Source organism: Hyla sarda, chromosome 2 (genome assembly GCF_029499605.1).
Source record: "Hyla sarda isolate aHylSar1 chromosome 2, aHylSar1.hap1, whole genome shotgun sequence".
Classification (NCBI taxonomy): domain Eukaryota; kingdom Metazoa; phylum Chordata; class Amphibia; order Anura; family Hylidae; genus Hyla; species Hyla sarda.
In genome coordinates this window covers 171,103,348-171,120,241 of record NC_079190.1, presented here as the reverse complement: position 1 = coordinate 171,120,241, position 16,894 = coordinate 171,103,348, and the positions used below count along the sequence as shown (strand labels likewise).

Genomic DNA, 16,894 nt, shown 5'->3' with positions numbered 1-16,894 from the left:
TCGTGAGGGGGCGGGGCTATGACATCACAAATTCCCAGCGCCGGCTCCCACATTCGGAATATATTGTGCCAAACGCTGAGCAGCGGAGTACCCATTTAAGGACCAAGTCAATTTTCATTTGCACTTTCTTTTTTTCCCCCTCCCCTTCTAAAAAATCATAACACTTTTAATTTTGCACCTACAGACCCATATAAGGGCTTGCTTTAGGGCATATACTTTTTTTTATAGTCCCCATAGGAGACTATAACATGCAATCGAATGATTGCATACACTGTTCAATGCTATGCCACAGCATAGTGTTATTGGTGGTCTGCTGCTCTAGCCTGCCATGGCTGGCCAGAGCTTCAGAGCATTGATCGGACAGAAAGGAGGCAGGTAAGTGCCCTCTCGCCATGCACTCAGCTGAATGGGACCCGTTATTTTGCTGTGGATGTCCCAATAAGCTGCACTCAGCTAACCGGCACCATTTACCCCACATTTTAGATGCCACAATCAACTTGATCGGCAATGCTTGGCATTAACTGTGGGTCCTGGCTGCTGAAAGCAGTTGGGACCCACCGGGTATTAAGCGTTCTCAGCTTATGAGCACACTTCAAACCCCAGTAACAGGACTAGTGCGTACAGGTATGCCCTCGGTTCTTAAGTACCAGGATGCAAGGGCATACCTGTACACCCTTCATCCTAAAAGGGTTAATTAACATATAGAAGACTGAACATAGTAGTATATACTATACACTATAAGCAGACTGTTCACTTCAGGATAAAAATATTTGCTTATGTTTACTTATTTGCTATTGTGATCAACTAAAAATGGACAGGAAAATTTTGACAGAATAATTTTCTAATATTGCCAAATGACTATTAGCCATGTTCACACTGAATTCTGCAGACGAATTTCAATGGGATTCTGCTGCACTGTTTCGGATTCTGATTCTGGCATCCGCAGAAAGTATAGACATGTCTTTTCTTTCTACGGATTCTGCAAGGAAAAATATTACCATCTATGAGACAGCACATTCCGAGTGGTCCTGGTGCTGGCACGTTATGCCAGGGCTTTGCTGTCTCTTGGAATGTTCGTGCGGAAAATTTCTGTGCAAACATTCCACCATGTGAACATAGCCTTAGGGTATTTTAACACAGGACAGATATGCTGCATATTTTAGGTACCATGAAACCTATTATTGTTATTAAACCTAAACATTATTGTAGACTATGTAAAACCTTTTATGGAATTAGTACTTCTTAACAGCAATGGTCTCTGTGGATAATGTTCCAGCCACACTGGAACAGAAATAGTTTGAGGAAAATGACAAAAAGTTAAAGGGGAACTCTGGTACTTAAGAACTTATCCCCTATCCACAGGATAGGGGATAAGTGTCTAATCATGGGGGTTTTGACTGCTGGGACCCTCCGCGATCTCCTGCCTGATGCCCCGGCTCTCTCCATGCACAGAGGTTGACATGCCCCCTCCATTGATCTCTATGGAACAGCCGGAGATACACAAGAGCTATATTTCTGACTCTTCCATAGAGATGCATGGAGGGGGCGTGTAGGCCACCATTTTGTATGGTGTTCAACACAGATCCGTGCAAGGAGCGATGTGCATGGGTAGAGCCAGGTCACCGGGCAAGAGACCACGGAGCTTCCAGCGGTGGGACCCTCCCCTAATCAGACAGTTATTCCCTATTCTGTGGATAGGGGATAAGTTGTTAAGTACCGGAATTCCCCTTTAAAGGTGTTTTCTTGCTCTCCAAATTCCCCAGATCTCAATATGATAAGGCATCGGAGGGATGTACTATAACAACAGGAAGTCCCACCTCACAATTTACTTGACTAAAGCTTTTGACAGATACAAATTTTGTGTTAGGAGTAGTTAGGGAACATAGCCTGAGGTAGTAACACTTTATTTGGTGACAGGTACAATATGTTGGGCTGCCTATTAAAATCCCCAATTGTTAGGGCTTACAGACCACATAGACACAAACACAATTAATTGAAAGAAATCCATTTGATAGTTTTGCATAAAAATCAGCAACAATTCCTTTCTTTACATGTCAATAGTTTCTGACATCTGTTACCACACATGTTCATACAGTTCCTGCATTTTTAATAGGAACAGACATCTCTTTCCCTCTGTACATCAGAACTAACAGTCACCATTATACTGAAAGAGGCAACTAGGCTGCCTAGAGAAGACACTACGGGTAAATTGGGAACATCATGTACTTGAGAAATCCACATCACAATTACACAAGTACAGTATTGTTACGCCGAGTGCTCCGGGTCCCCGCTCCTCCCCGGAGCGCTCGCCACATCCTCGCTACTGCAGCGCCCCGGTCAGATCCACTGACCGGGTGCGCTGCGATACCGCCTCCAGCTGTGATGCGATTCGCGATGCGGGTGGCGCCCGCTCGCGATGCGCACTCCGGCTCCCGTACCTGACTCGCTCTCCGTCGGTCCTGTCCCGGCGCGCGCGGCCCCGCTCCCTAGGGCGCGCGCGCGCCGGGTCTCTGTGATTTAAAGGGCCACTGCGCCACTGATTGGCGCAGTTGTTCTAATTAGTGTGTTCACCTGTGCACTCCCTATGTATACCTCACTTCCCCTGCACTCCCTCGCCGGATCTTGTTGCCATCGTGCCAGTGAAAGCGTTTCCCAGTGTGTTCCTAGCCTGTGTTCCAGACCTCCTGCCGTTGCCCCTGACTACGATCCTTGCTGCCTGCCCCGACCTTCTGCTACGTCCGACCTTGCTCTTGTCTACTCCCTTGTACCGCGCCCATCTTCAGCAGTCAGAGAGGTTGAGCCGTTGCTAGTGGATACGACCTGGTTGCTACCGCCGCTGCAAGACCATCCCGCTTTGCGGCGGGCTCTGGTGAAAACCAGTAGCAGCTTAGAACCGGTCCACTAGCACGGTCCACGCCAATCCCTCTCTGGCACAGAGGATCCACCTCATGCCAGCCGAATCGTGACAAGTATGATGTTAGTAAAAGGGAACATGTCATAAGTTTTATGCTCCCCACACTGCATGCTACATAAAACTGTTGCAGAACACTATGATTTACTTTAGTGATAGGTCTCTTCCTATACACTTCTAGGGAGAGAGGCATTACTCAGTACTGGTGGGCAGAGAGCAGCTGCTGGGACCTGCTTTGAGGACTACTTACCTGGGTCCCAGCAGTAAACCCCATTTAATCATGGCCAGTGGCATTGCTAGGGTTGGTGTCAACTAGTGCAGCAAAAACTGTTGTCACTCCATTGAAGCCCTCCCCACCCCAAAGTAATTTTGGTGTAGCGTGCTTCAAAAAAATATTTTAAACTACAGCTCCCAGTATGACCTAAGCAATGATAAAAGCTGGGAGTTGTTGTTTCGCCCATCTGCAGAACTTACAAGTGGAGAATTCGCAATGATATCAGTGACTACAGGTGACGTCTTCCCTATTGTCTATCATTATTTAATTCAGCTGGTACATACCGCCGGGACTTCTTCCAGCTAAATCTTTTCTCTGCAGAACTTGATTCCCAGACAGCACTGGATCCTCACTTTGTCAATTCTGATCCTCTATATGAAAACAGTAATTAATATAACCCTGCCAAACATTGTACCCTCTTAAAATAATACTACCACACACTGTACTCTCTGAATATAATACTACCACACACTGTACCCACTGAATATAAACCTGCCACTCATTGTACCCTCTTAATATAATACTACCACACACTGCGCTCTCTGAATATAATACTACCACACACTGCACTCTCTGAATATAATACTACCACACACTGTACCCTCTTAATATAATACTACCACACACTGCACTCTCTGAATATAAAACAACCACACACTGTACCCACTGAATATAAACCTGTCACTCATTGTACCCTCTTAATATAATACTACCACACACTGCACTCTCTGAATATAATACTACCACACACTGTACCCACTGAATATAAATCTGTCACTCATTGTACCCTCTTAATATACTACCACACACTGCACTCTCTGAATATAATACTACCACACACTGCACTCTCTGAATATAATACTACCACACACTGCGCTCTCTGAATATAATACAACCACACACTGCGCTCTCTGAATATAATACTACCACACACTGCGCTCTCTGAACATAAAACTACCACACACGGCACTCTCTGAATATAAACCTGCCACACATTGTACCCTCTGAACATATTACTACCATACACTGTGCCCTCTGAATATAATACTAACATACACTATATTCTCTGAATATAATACTACAACACACTGTAACCTCTGAATATAATACTACAACACATTGTAACCACTGAATATAATACTACAACACACTGTAACCTCTGAATATAATACTACAACACACTGTAACCTCTGAATATAATACTACAACACACTGTACCCTCTGAATATAATACTACCACACACTGTGCCCTATGACTATAACCTTGTACAGTGCACCCTCAGAATACAATACAGCAACATATTGTGGCCCATAAAAATTGTACCACTCCGGAAATGCAAACCACTCTGTGCCCCTCACATATAGTAACAAGGCCCCATCCTTTGCCCCCACATATAAAATATAAAAATGCCACCTGTCGTCCTGTGCTCCTTACATAATAATAATGCCCCTTGTCGTGTGTCCACCACATATAATAATAATGCCCCGTCCTGTGCCCCCACATAATAATGATAATAATGATCCGTCCTGTGCCCCCCCCACCCCCCCCCCCCCCCACACACACACACACTAAACTAAGTGAACTGAATAGTAAATAAACAACAGCTAGCTTTTATGGATTTTTTTGTGATGTAAAACAACTTGTTGCCTTTTCATATGAAAACTATGACATCTCCGGACAGAAAAACAATGCATGCTACGTGTGTGTCTAGTTATGGACATTGCTGTGGTTCACAACTTTGTTATCTGCTCAGGCATCAAACAGCTAACTGGCCATAACTAAAATATGTATGGCTAGCCTTAAATAATTGTAGAATGTGGTCACCTTAGCTTTCTTTTACATTATTTTCTTGTATAAAGGATTTCTACTTTGGATCCATTCCTGGTAGTTTTTGGTACATCTTCTGATGGGATAGACAAGTATAAAGAAAATCCATAGGATATATATCATGTGTATCCACTCCTGTATCTGACTCAAAAACTGCACCAAAACCACATGCACAAATCCATCTTAGGGTTTATTACACAGTTTTTATAACCAGCCTACAATCAGCAGACATCTGCCTGCTTGTGCTACAATCCGTGGTGTGTCCTCAATAGATCCCTCAAATATTTATCAAATCCATGATGGATTTTTTCAGCCATGAGCAGTGGCGTTGCTACGGGGGCGCGGAGGGTGTGGACCGCACCAGTTGACACCCCCTAAGTGGGATAACACCACCAAGCAGGACAAAGTCCAGCAATGGTGTCACCCGCCAGAAGAGAGGGAGAGAGCTGCTCATGGGAATGTGGATTAGGTCAGTATAATTGTTAGTTTTTGTTATCTTTTATTAAATTATAAAAATAGGGGGCATTATAACAACAGGGGAATTATAACAGAGGGCATTATTACAGCAGGGGGGCATTATAACAGAGGGCATTTTAACAACACTGGGCATTATTACAGCAGGGGGCATTTTTACAGCAGGGGCATCATAACATCAGGGGGCATTATAACAGAGGGCATTATAACAACAGGGGAATTATAACATAGGGCATTATTACAGCAGGGGGCATTATAACAGAGGACATTTTAACAACACTGGACATTATTACAGCAGGGGGCATTTTTACAGCAGGGGGCATCATAACATCAGGGGGCATTATTAAAGCAGGGGGCACTATAACAACACTGGGCATTATTAAAGCAGGGGGCATTATAACAACACTGGGCATTATTAAATCAGGGGGCATTATAACAACACTGGGCATTATTAAAGCAGGGGGCATTATAACAACACTGGGCATTATTACAGCAGGGGGCATCATAACATCAGGGGGCATTATTACAGCAGGGGGCATCATAAAAACAGGGAGAATTATAACAACAGGGGGAACAGGAAGGGGACACTATATGTGAGGGACACATGACAGGGGGCATTATTATTGTGGGGCACTGGACAGGAGGCATTATTATTATGTGGGGGCACAGGACAGATCATTATTATTATATTGAATTCAATTTTAGTACGACTCACAAATATTGCTTACATATATATATATATATATATATATATATATATATATATATTGCTATAGATGTAAATTAAAATGATATAACCTTTTTTGCTTTGAAAAAGGCATATTATTTGAGCTGTAATATATATTCCAAAAAACTTGGCACGGGTAATGTCAGTGCAGTAGTAAAGCTGTGTATGGCATATACAGGTATACATATTTCTATAATAAACAAAACATAACTATACATACATAACTATACATAAATATGCTATAATCCTCTCTTGGCTCAATTCAATGGTTATTTGGACTTGTAGGATGCTACAATGTAACTGTTTCATGCAAGATGCGGGTAGATTCTGGAAATGAAATATTATGCTTATGCTACATGCTTATGACTTAGCAGCCATAAAATGGAGTAGCGAAGTGATTTCAGAAAGAAGGGCTTTAGTGTCACCCGTGTCCTGGATTAATAAACGTTTTAATTAATGCTTCAGCATATATTATCATAATATTTACCATTGCTCTAGTCATAATACAAATCTTTGATACATTTTAGTATAATACTGTAAAATATCCAGACATGCCTTACTCTGCAATTTTAAATATGCAGATACACATTGATCATTTGTGAAGGCGCTGTGAAAAAGCTAAATGCTATTGATTTCCTAGATAAGGAGACAAATTAATTAGCAGTGAATGTGAATCAGTGGAGGCTGTCTACCTAATGAAATACTGACACTGAATCCTAAAATAGGCCACTTCATCTCTCATCTGCTCACATAGGAACCACCTTCATATTACTGCTTCAAAAAAATGAATCTATACACAGTATAGTCAGTACACCCCTCACTTTTTTGTAAATATTTTATCCTTAATGAGACAACACTGAAGAAATGACACTCTCCTACAATGTAAAGTAGTAAGTGCACAGTGGGGGACATGTATCATTATTTGTGTATGGTAGAAGCATTTTACCCCTTTTCCCGAATTCTAAATTATGTGCAGAAGCGCTAAATTTATCAATCAAGTGCAATGAGCTTCATAAATTGCGGGTAAATATAGTGATCTCCTCAATCCAATCTTTGGAAAATAGAATCAATGATTTAGAGCTTCTTGCTACGTTAAGTCCAAGATGGCTTATATTTGCGCAAAAAAAACAGCTCTTGCGGCAACAATTTTGGTGTAAAAAAAAGTACGCAGTTAATAAATCCATGTGTACTATAGATGTTACTCCAAGGTACCCTGATTCAGCCACATCTGGAGGACGTGCTCTACCAAAACGTGCGCAAAAAAAATGCGCAAAAAAAGGTCTTGCGCAAAATTTTGCGCAAAAAAAATACACACAAAACAGGGGTAAAATCTTTGATACATGTCCCCCAGTGTGTATAACAGGGTTTAACCCCTTAAAGGGGTACTCCGGTGGAAAACTTTTTTTTTTTTATCAACTGGTACCAGAAGGTTAAACAGATTTGTAAATTACTTCTATAAAAAAAAAAAATCTTAATCCTTCCAGTACTTATTGGCTGCTGAATACTACAGAGGAAATTATTTTCTTTTTGGAACACAGTTTTCTGCTGACATCACAAGCACAGTGCTCTCTGCTGACATCTCTGTCCATTTTAGGAACTGTCCAGAGCAGCATATGTTTGCTATGGGGATTTTCTCCTACTCTGGACAGTTCATAAAATGGACAGAGATGACAGCAGAGAGCACTGTGCTAGTGATGTCAGCAGAGAGCTCTGTGTTCCAAAAAGAAAATCATTTCCTCTGTAGTATTCAGCAGCTAATAAGTACTGGAAGGATTAATATTTTTTAATAGAAGTAATTTACAAATCTGTTTAACTTTCTGGCACCAGTTTAACTTTCTGGCACCCAACTTTTCATTTTCATAAGGGGTAAAAGGAGAAAAAGCCCCCCAAAATTTGTGACGCAATTTCTCCCGAGTACAGAAATACCCCATATGTGGCCCTAAACTGTTGCCTTGAAATACGACAGGGTTCCTAATTGAGAGATCGCCATGCGCATTTGAGGACTAAATTAGGGATTGCATAGGGGTGGACATGGTGTTATTCTACACAAGTGATTCCCAAACAGGGTGCCTCCAGCTGTTGCTAAACTCCCAGCATGCCTGGACAGTCAGTGGCTGTCTGGAAATGTTGGGAGTCGTTGTTTTGCAACAGCTGGAAGCTCCATTTTGGAAACACTGCCATACAATAAGTTTTTCATTTTTATTTGGGGGGGGGGGCAGTGTAAGGGGGTGTATATGTAGTGTTTTACCCTTTATTTAGCGTAGTGTAGTGTTTTTAGGGTACTGGTGGGGTTTAAGGTGAGTTTCCCTTTAGGAGTTTGCGCTGCAGTGTAAAATGTGCTCAGTATTTTCCAACCAGTGTGCCTCCAGTTGTTGCAAAACTACAACTCCCAGCATGTACTGATTGCCGAAGGGTATGCTGGGAGATGTAGTTATGCAACAGCTGGAGGTATGCAACTACAACTCCCAGCATGCCGAGACAGCTGTTTGCTGTTTGGGCATGCTGGGATTTGCAGTTTTGCAGCATCTGGAGGGCTACAGTTTAGAGACCACTGTACAGTGAACTCCAAACTGTGGCCCTCCAGATGTTGCAAAACTACAAATCCCAGCATGCCCAGACAGCAAACTGCTGTGTGGGCATGCTGGGAGTTGTAGTGACCTCCAAACTGTGGCCCTCCAGATGTTGCAAAACTACAAATCCCAGCATGCCCAGACAGCAAACTGCTGTGTGGGCATGCTGGGAGTTGTAGTTTTGCAAGATCTAGAGGGCCACAGTTTAGAGACCACTGCACAGTGATCTCCAAACTGTAGCCCTCCAGCTGTTGCAAAACTACAAATCCCCTCATGCCCAAACAGCAAACAGCTGTCTGGGCATACTGGGAGTTGTAGTTTTGCAACATCTGGAGGGCTACAGTTTAGAGACCCACTGAGGATTGCCGATGAGGGTAAGTGATCTCTGGCGCTGCTCACCATCATTTCCCCTGCTCTGCCCGGACTACAGTGGGTGGGCAGAGTGGGGGAACCGTACGTTAACCCCCCCCCCCAGTCTGCTATTGATCGATCGCTTCTATCGACCAATAGCAGGGATAGGAGGGGTGGCACCTCACTCCTATCCCTTCAGGGGGATCGTGGGTGTCTTGGACAAACCAATCCCCCTTATTTTCCAGGTCACCTGATTTGCGGCCGACATGGGGGGGTCTCAGGACCCCCCTGGGCATTGGCACGGGATGCCTGCTGATAGATATCAGCAGTCATCCCGGTACGGTCTCCAAGAGGATAAAATTTCATGTTATCGCTCTTACGCTCTCTAATACTGGTCACTGGAAGTTTAACATGGCACCTCATGGCAAAGAACTCTCTGAGGATCTGACAAAAAAGAATGGATGTTTTACATAAAGATGGCATAGACTAAATGAGGATTGCTAACACCCTGAAATGGAACTGCAGTACGGTAAGCAAGACCATACAGCAGTTTCAGCGGACAAGTTCCACCTAAGACAGGCCTTGCCATGGCTGACCAAAGAATTTGAGTGCACCTGCTCAGCGTCATATCCAGAGGTTGTCTTTTGGAAAAGATATATGAGTGCTGCCAGCATTGCTGCAGAGGTTAGAGGGGTGGGGGGGGGGGGGGAGTCAGCCTGTCAGTGCTCAGACCATACACCACACTGCATTAAATTGGTATGCATGGCTGTTTCCCTAGGAGGAAGCCTGTTCCAAAAATGTAGCACAAGAAAGCCTGCAGATTTTTGGAGACTAGCAGACTAAGGATATGGATTTCTGGAATCATGTCCTGTGGTCCGATGAGACTAAGATAAACTTATTTGCAACTAGTTGAGGAGTGCAAAGACAAGTGTGTCTTGCCTATAGTTAAGCATGGTGGTGATAGTGTTATGGTCTGGGGCTGCATAAGAGCTGCTGGCACTAGAGAGCTACAGTTTATTGAGTAAACCATGAATGACAACAAGTACTGTGACATACTCAAGCAGAGCATTAACCCCTCCTCTCGGAGACTGGGCCACAGGGCAGTATTCCTACATGATGACAACCACAAACACACTTTGTAAATGTCCACACTTCCTTCCTAAATAAACCGAGGGTAAAGGTGATGGACTGGCCAAGCATATCTCCAGACCTAAAACCTATTGAGCATCTGTGGGGTATCCTCAAACAGAAAGGGGGAGGTGCAAGGTCTCTAACATCCACCAGCTCCAGAATGTTGTCATGGAGGAGTGGAAGATGACTCCAGTGGTAACCTGAAAAGCATTAGTGAACTCCATGCCCAAGAGGCGTACGACAGTGCTGAAAAAAATGGTGGCCACACAACATATTGACACTTTGGGCCCAATTTGGACATTTCCACTTAGGAGTATACTCACTTTTGTTGCCAAGGCTTAGACATTAATGGCTATATGTTGAGTTATTTTGAGGGGACACAACATTAACCCCTTAAGGACCAAGGACGTACCGGTACGTCATTGGTCCTTCTCTTCTGATATAACGCGGGGTTACACAGTAACCCCGCGTCATATCATGGCGGGCCCGGCGTCATAGTGAAGCCGGGACCCGCCTCTAATAGCGCGCAGCGCCGATCGCGGCGCCGCGCGCTATTAACCCTTTAGCCGCGCGCTCAAAGCTGAGCCGCGCGGCTAAAAGTGAAAGTGAAAGTTCCCGGCTAGCTCAGTCGGGCTGTTCGGGATAGCCGCGGCTAATCGCGGCATCCCGAACAGCTGACAGGACAGCGGGAGGGCCCCTTCCTGCCTCCTCGCTGTCCGATCGCCGAATGACTGCTCAGTGCCTGAGATCCAGGCATGAGCAGTCATGCGGCAGAATCGTTGATCACTGGTTTCTTATGAGAAACCAGTGATCAACATAGAAGATCAGTGTGTGCAGTGTTATAGGTCCCTATGGGACCTATAACACTGCAAAAAAAAAGTGAAAAAAAAAAGTGAATAAAGATCATTTAACTCCTCCCCTATTAAAAGTTTGAATCACCCCCCTTTTCCAATTAAAAAAAAAACACAGTGTAAATAAAAATAAAAATAAACATATGTGGTATCACCGCGTGCGGAAATGTCCGAATTATAAAAATATATCATTAATTAAACCGCTCGGTCAATGGCGTGCGCGCAAAAAAATTCCAAAGTCCAAAATAGTGCATTTTTGGTCACATTTTATATCATTTAAAAATGAATAAAAAGTGATCAATAAGTCCTATCAATGCAAAAATGGTACCGTTAAAAACTTCAGATCACGGCGCAAAAAATGAGCCCTCATACCGCCCCATACACGGAAAAATAAAAAAGTTATAGGGGTCAGAAGATGACAATTTTAAACGTATAAATTTTCCTGCATGTAGTTATGATTTTTTCCAAAAGTCCGACAAAATCAAACCTACATAAGTAGGATATCATTTTAATCGTATGGACCTACAGAATACATATGAGGTGTCATTTTTACCGAAAAATGTACTACGTAGAAACGGAAGCCCCCAAAAGTTACAAAACAGCGTTTTTTTTCAATTTTGTCGCACAATGATTTTTTTTCCCGCTTCACCATAGATTTTTGGGCAAAATGACTGACGTCATTACAAAGTAGAATTGGTGGCGCAAAAAATAAGCCATCATATGGATGTTTAGGTGTAAATTTGAAAGAGTTATGATTTTTTAAAGGCAAGGAGCAAAAAACGAAAATGCAAAAACGGAAAAACCTCCGGTCCTTAAGGGGTTAAACAGTGTTATATTGGCTTACAGTGCAATTGTTTAGTTTTTTTTAGAGTCACATAAAAATATACCACAAAAAAAGTGAGATACTATGTGTGTGTGTGTATATATAAATATATTAATTATATATACATACACACACACACACACGTCAGGAATTGTACAGAGCAGGAGAAATTTGCTATGTTTTTTTTTCACCATCTCCGGACAGTTCCTGAAATGGACAGAGGTGTCAGCAGAGAGGACTGTGGTCAGACAGAAAATAAATTCAAAAAGAAAAGAACTTCCTCTGTAGTATACAGCAGCTGATAAGAACTGGAAGGATTAAGATTTTTTAAATAGAAGTAATTTACAAATCTGTATAACTTTTTGGCACAAGGTGATTTAAAAAATACATGTTTTCCACTGGAGTACCTTTTAATTTATTTACTTATTGCTACGCTGCAGATACATAGAAGCATATGTAGAAAACCGTAGACCTGTGCATCAAGACCTGTGCATCGTATCAATAAAGCAGGTAAAAGTGAATGTACTAAGAGCATCCATTGGCAGCAAAGAGAAGCAACTGGAAAAACGTATGTGTCAGCCAAAAGCAGACAAGGAACAGATGCCAGCTGCAGGACCATGACCAGCAACTGGCAGAGTGACAGTGAAGAGGGTAGGTAGTACATTGTACTCATCAAAGAAAATGAAATCTACATTTTAAGCCATAACAAAAGCAGATTAAGCGTAGGGAACATACAACCTCTATGCCCTTCTTGGGATGAAAGCAACAGCCCCGCAAGAAGAAAAGGAGTCATATTGTACATATTAGATAGGGTTTCATCGACTACTAGGAGGTAGGCATAGGCACGACTTCAAGCGGATAATGCATATTTAACCCCATAATAGTACATTTATTATCTTTCCATTGGTAAATTAACTGCATGAATTATATTTACTATGTCCTATGCTTAAAGTCTAGAAAATATAAACATAAAACTTTTATATTCTTTATTTAGTACTAAAATAAAGTCTTATCATACAAATGAAGAAGAAATGTGTAAAATGCGTCGGTATGGTTTCTTCTAAGCGTTCCTTCTAAGCTGTTAGATAAACTTGTTATGTAATTCATGTACCGGTGGCTCACATTTCTTTTAAGGTCAAAAGTCTTTTTGAGCATCTGCCGCACAGCAGGTTGGACATGGCATTTGTGCTTAACCTTTCCAACCTGGCACTGACATCCAATAAGTTCTTCTCTCCACATCATTACATCTATGACTTGAATATTTTGTGTTTCTATGTAGGTACAGTATTTCATATTTTAGCAGAGTTTCAGTATTTCTAATTGGCAAACGTTTCCGATTGTAGCAGCAGAAATGTTATGCCATTTAGTAGACCGTTCTTAAAAGGGGTACTCCGCTGCCCTGCTTCCGGAGCTCCGCTCCCCAGTGTCCAGAAGTTTATTGTTCGGAACGCTGTGTGCGGGCTTCCGTGTTCAGGGCCGCCCCTCGTGACGTCACGCCCGCCCAGCGGGCGTGACGTCACGAGGGGCGGCCCTGAACACGGAAGCCCGCACACAGCATTCCGAACAATAAACTTCCGGATGCTGGGGAGCGGAGCTTCGGAACAGGGCAGAGGAGTATCCCTTCAAAGGGGTTGTCCGGGAAGCAGAAAAAATCCTACCCGTTCTACTCCACAGTGCTCACTTTCGCCCTTGCCCATCTTGGAAGTATACCTTCAGAATCAGGAAGGGTGGGTGCCCTTGGTTCCAGGATGTTGTACATATGTCTAATAGCTGCACAATGTTGTTGGAGCAAAGTGCAGCTATTGGACTTGATTATGACCAGCACCTACCTCTCATCTCAGAATGTATACTTCCGAGACATGCAGAGGACAGAAGTAGGCGCTAGGCGCTTCTTCCTGGACAACCCCTTTAAAATCACCTTCTGGTAGAACGATTTTGCTGAGCCATCGAAAACCATTTTATATTTAGTTATTATATTCTTTGTATGGGCACGTTCACCCGGGCAGCTGACGCATGTTTCCTGCTGCATATTTGAACCGGGCGGATTTTGTGGTCAACATAATGTGCGGCAGATTTTCTGCCAAGGAAATTCTGCTGCGGAAAATCTGCTGCAGTGGAAAACATGCCGGTAATTTGTCATGTGAACATACCCTGTTACGGTATTTAAACAAATGTAAAGTTATCTCAAATAACTGTCAACATTACTCAACAGTAAGACAATAATTATTTGCGAATAGTTTAGGCGGAATCTCTCCAGGTGTGTGTGATAAGAAAGATCTGTTTAATTCTCTACATAAAAAACATAGAGCAAAACACCGCCGAGAATGCGACGCCAACAACAAATCCAATTTCCGTCAATTTCCTGCAGATTCCCGGCAGTGTGTTAGCTTTACAATGTTTGGACAGAACATACAAGTCAGCGCCTGTATATAAGGCTTCTCCTTCCGTCCCTCTGTCAAATCCTCCTGGCAGTCATTCCTTGTGAGGCTGTGAGAAAACCCCTCAGATATTTCAGTCCATAAAGACATGCCCGATTTAATACAAATCAATGCATTACAATGTTCTTAGTGGTTTTGCCCTATGCAACTTATACAATTACATTGCCCTTATGACTCTCCAGCTTTTTAAAACTTATCCTATCTGCCATGATAGTTGAAAGGGAACGTCTGCTTGTATGAAATTTGGGGCATGTTTATAAGTGGCAGAATGTGGTGCCAATCCCCAGCAAGTTACATGTTTATATAGTGATCATTTTACGCATAAAAAATGTGCAGCATGTACAGCTTTTTAGGGCAAGTTTAACCCCTTCACGTACAGCAACACAAAATTTGGTGCAGATCTGTTTGGCAATCGGGGCTGTGAATTAGAAAGAAAATTATGTTTAAAAAAAAATTATGTTTGAAATTATATTTGAAATCTGATGTTTTGCATTTTCTGTGAATCTGCAGCATTTTTGCATCAAATGCCTCAAAAACTGCAGATTAATTGTGTATTTTAACCCCCACCCATTAAAGTCAATGTGGAAAATCCATGATAATTTAATAGAAGAAATCCACACTGAAAATCAATTCCTGTGGGGATTCCGTGCCTTTTCTTTCTCCACAGCATGTGACAGAGATCTGATGAAATATCACTCACATTGCTGGTACTCAAATATTCATACAATTTCACTGCAGAAAAATCGAAGTTTCCTACCCCTGTGAAAGTACCCTTGGTTAGAGAAGTCAATGTGCACCTGAGTATATTGAAACAGTAGTAAAAAATAAATAAATAAAAAATTTTAAAAAATCCAACAATTTTACAGTAGATCCATTGAATGATTTTGCTCATATCAAACAAAAAAAAACCTAAAAGAGGTTTTCCGAACAACAACACTTATTACTATTATTCAGTACAGGTGATGAATGTTTGATTAGTGGGGGTCTGATTGAATCACATGACTGATCACAAGAACAGGGGTCCCGTGTTCTGGTTGGACCCCCACTACTCAGACTAGCATCAACTAGGTGATAACTTTAAGTGGTAAAGCCCTCTCAGTATATTCATAATATAGTGTCAGTTGTCCCAGTTATTAAACCCAAGATAAATCAAACATTGCTTATTTCATTACCATAATACATCACAAATGGAAATTTAAGTTTCAATTATACTTTGAAAAAACGACTTCCAATAAAAGTATACAAATACAAAGTTATCCTCTGTAACGTCCACTTCCCACATAACAAGCAGGCTACAAAGATACAACGCTAAAAGCAAAGGGCAGTTAACCATCAAGCTTCACTTTAGCGCCAGATTGCCCTGACTCATTGGGGCCACTTTCTCCAGACAACCCCGTAACCTCCAGGTAAATATTTAAAGTCTATCAAGCATACATATTTACAATTCTCACTGTGCAATATATTTTCAGCAAATGAGCTCCGGCTATGTCTACATGTGACATTCTGATCTCGGAGCAGACCCTGTCCATGGCAACAAGGAAATCTACCTCCCTCGAGCTTGCATCACACCACACTACCAGATAGGTTTCCATTCTCGCCATTCAAGGATTCTGCTCCTACCTTAAAATATTATAGATAAGGCATCACATTGTATTACTAGCTGCATGATATCAACTTTAGAAACAAATTAAAATATAGATAAACAAGACAGGTATTAAGAGCAAATATTTTAGGTGATGAGATCTCCTAAGATACATGGCACATAAGCATGATCGTATATCGGTATAGAGGCAATTGTCACCGGTTTAATTAACACTTAAAGTTCCCTTACCTACTTTGTACCGTGCAGTGATCCACTGATAAGAAGAATAAAAAAAGCGGTATTGTGCAATCTCTCCCCAGCACCAATCAATTACGTTCCTATACCACAAAGCTCTTCAAAGGGCCATGATCCTGCAGGACTTGCTTTAATCCGTGGCGGAAGCAGAACCGAGTACCCTTTACAATCACACAAAGATGAGCCTCTAATTGCAGCCGCTTATTGGAAATCCAAGAGCAGTTTGTACTATCAGCAGCATCCAGAGCAGGCACTTCACACTGAAGGGGGTTTGGCTCCCAGACAATCTTTTTCTGGTCAGGAGTCTTCCTCTACCTCTTTTGTTTAAATGTGTGTGGGAGCCGAGCATCTCACTCCTTCCAACTTGCTCCAATATTTATTTTAAAGGTTTACGGAAGGAAGGGAACGAGAAAAAAAAAAGATGGAAGGAAGGAGTGGAAGAGAAGAAAGATCATCTTATGTTAGGCTGTTTCTAATCACCATGAGAAAAGGCTCCCGTGGATCTCTGGCTGTCACACACAAGCAAACAAAAGAAGGACTGGGAATGTGGCAATTGTGACTATGTTTCCAGGCTGGAGAGAATCTCAGCTTCTTAAAGATGCAGATCCTTTTACACCTCTTACCTGCTGTTCCGTATGATACGAGACATCAGCCCACACACATACCCCGTACAATATGT

At 42.3% G+C, this 16,894-nt stretch overlaps 1 protein-coding gene across 4 annotated transcripts in view; it reads right to left on the bottom strand.

Moving 5' to 3' along the window:
* Positions 1–16,894, bottom strand: part of MYO16 (myosin XVI) — a 483,589-nt gene that overhangs the window by 463,968 nt on the left and 2,727 nt on the right. Inside the window, exon 1 of one of the 4 annotated variants that reach the window (XM_056555733.1) lies at positions 16,210–16,752. The exons of 2 other annotated variants lie outside the window; for them this stretch is intronic. The gene's annotated coding sequence lies outside the window, so the exon portion shown is untranslated. Of the gene's footprint in view, positions 1–16,209; positions 16,753–16,894 lie in introns of those variants that run through there. One more of the 4 variants, XM_056555734.1, reaches the window with a different exon arrangement.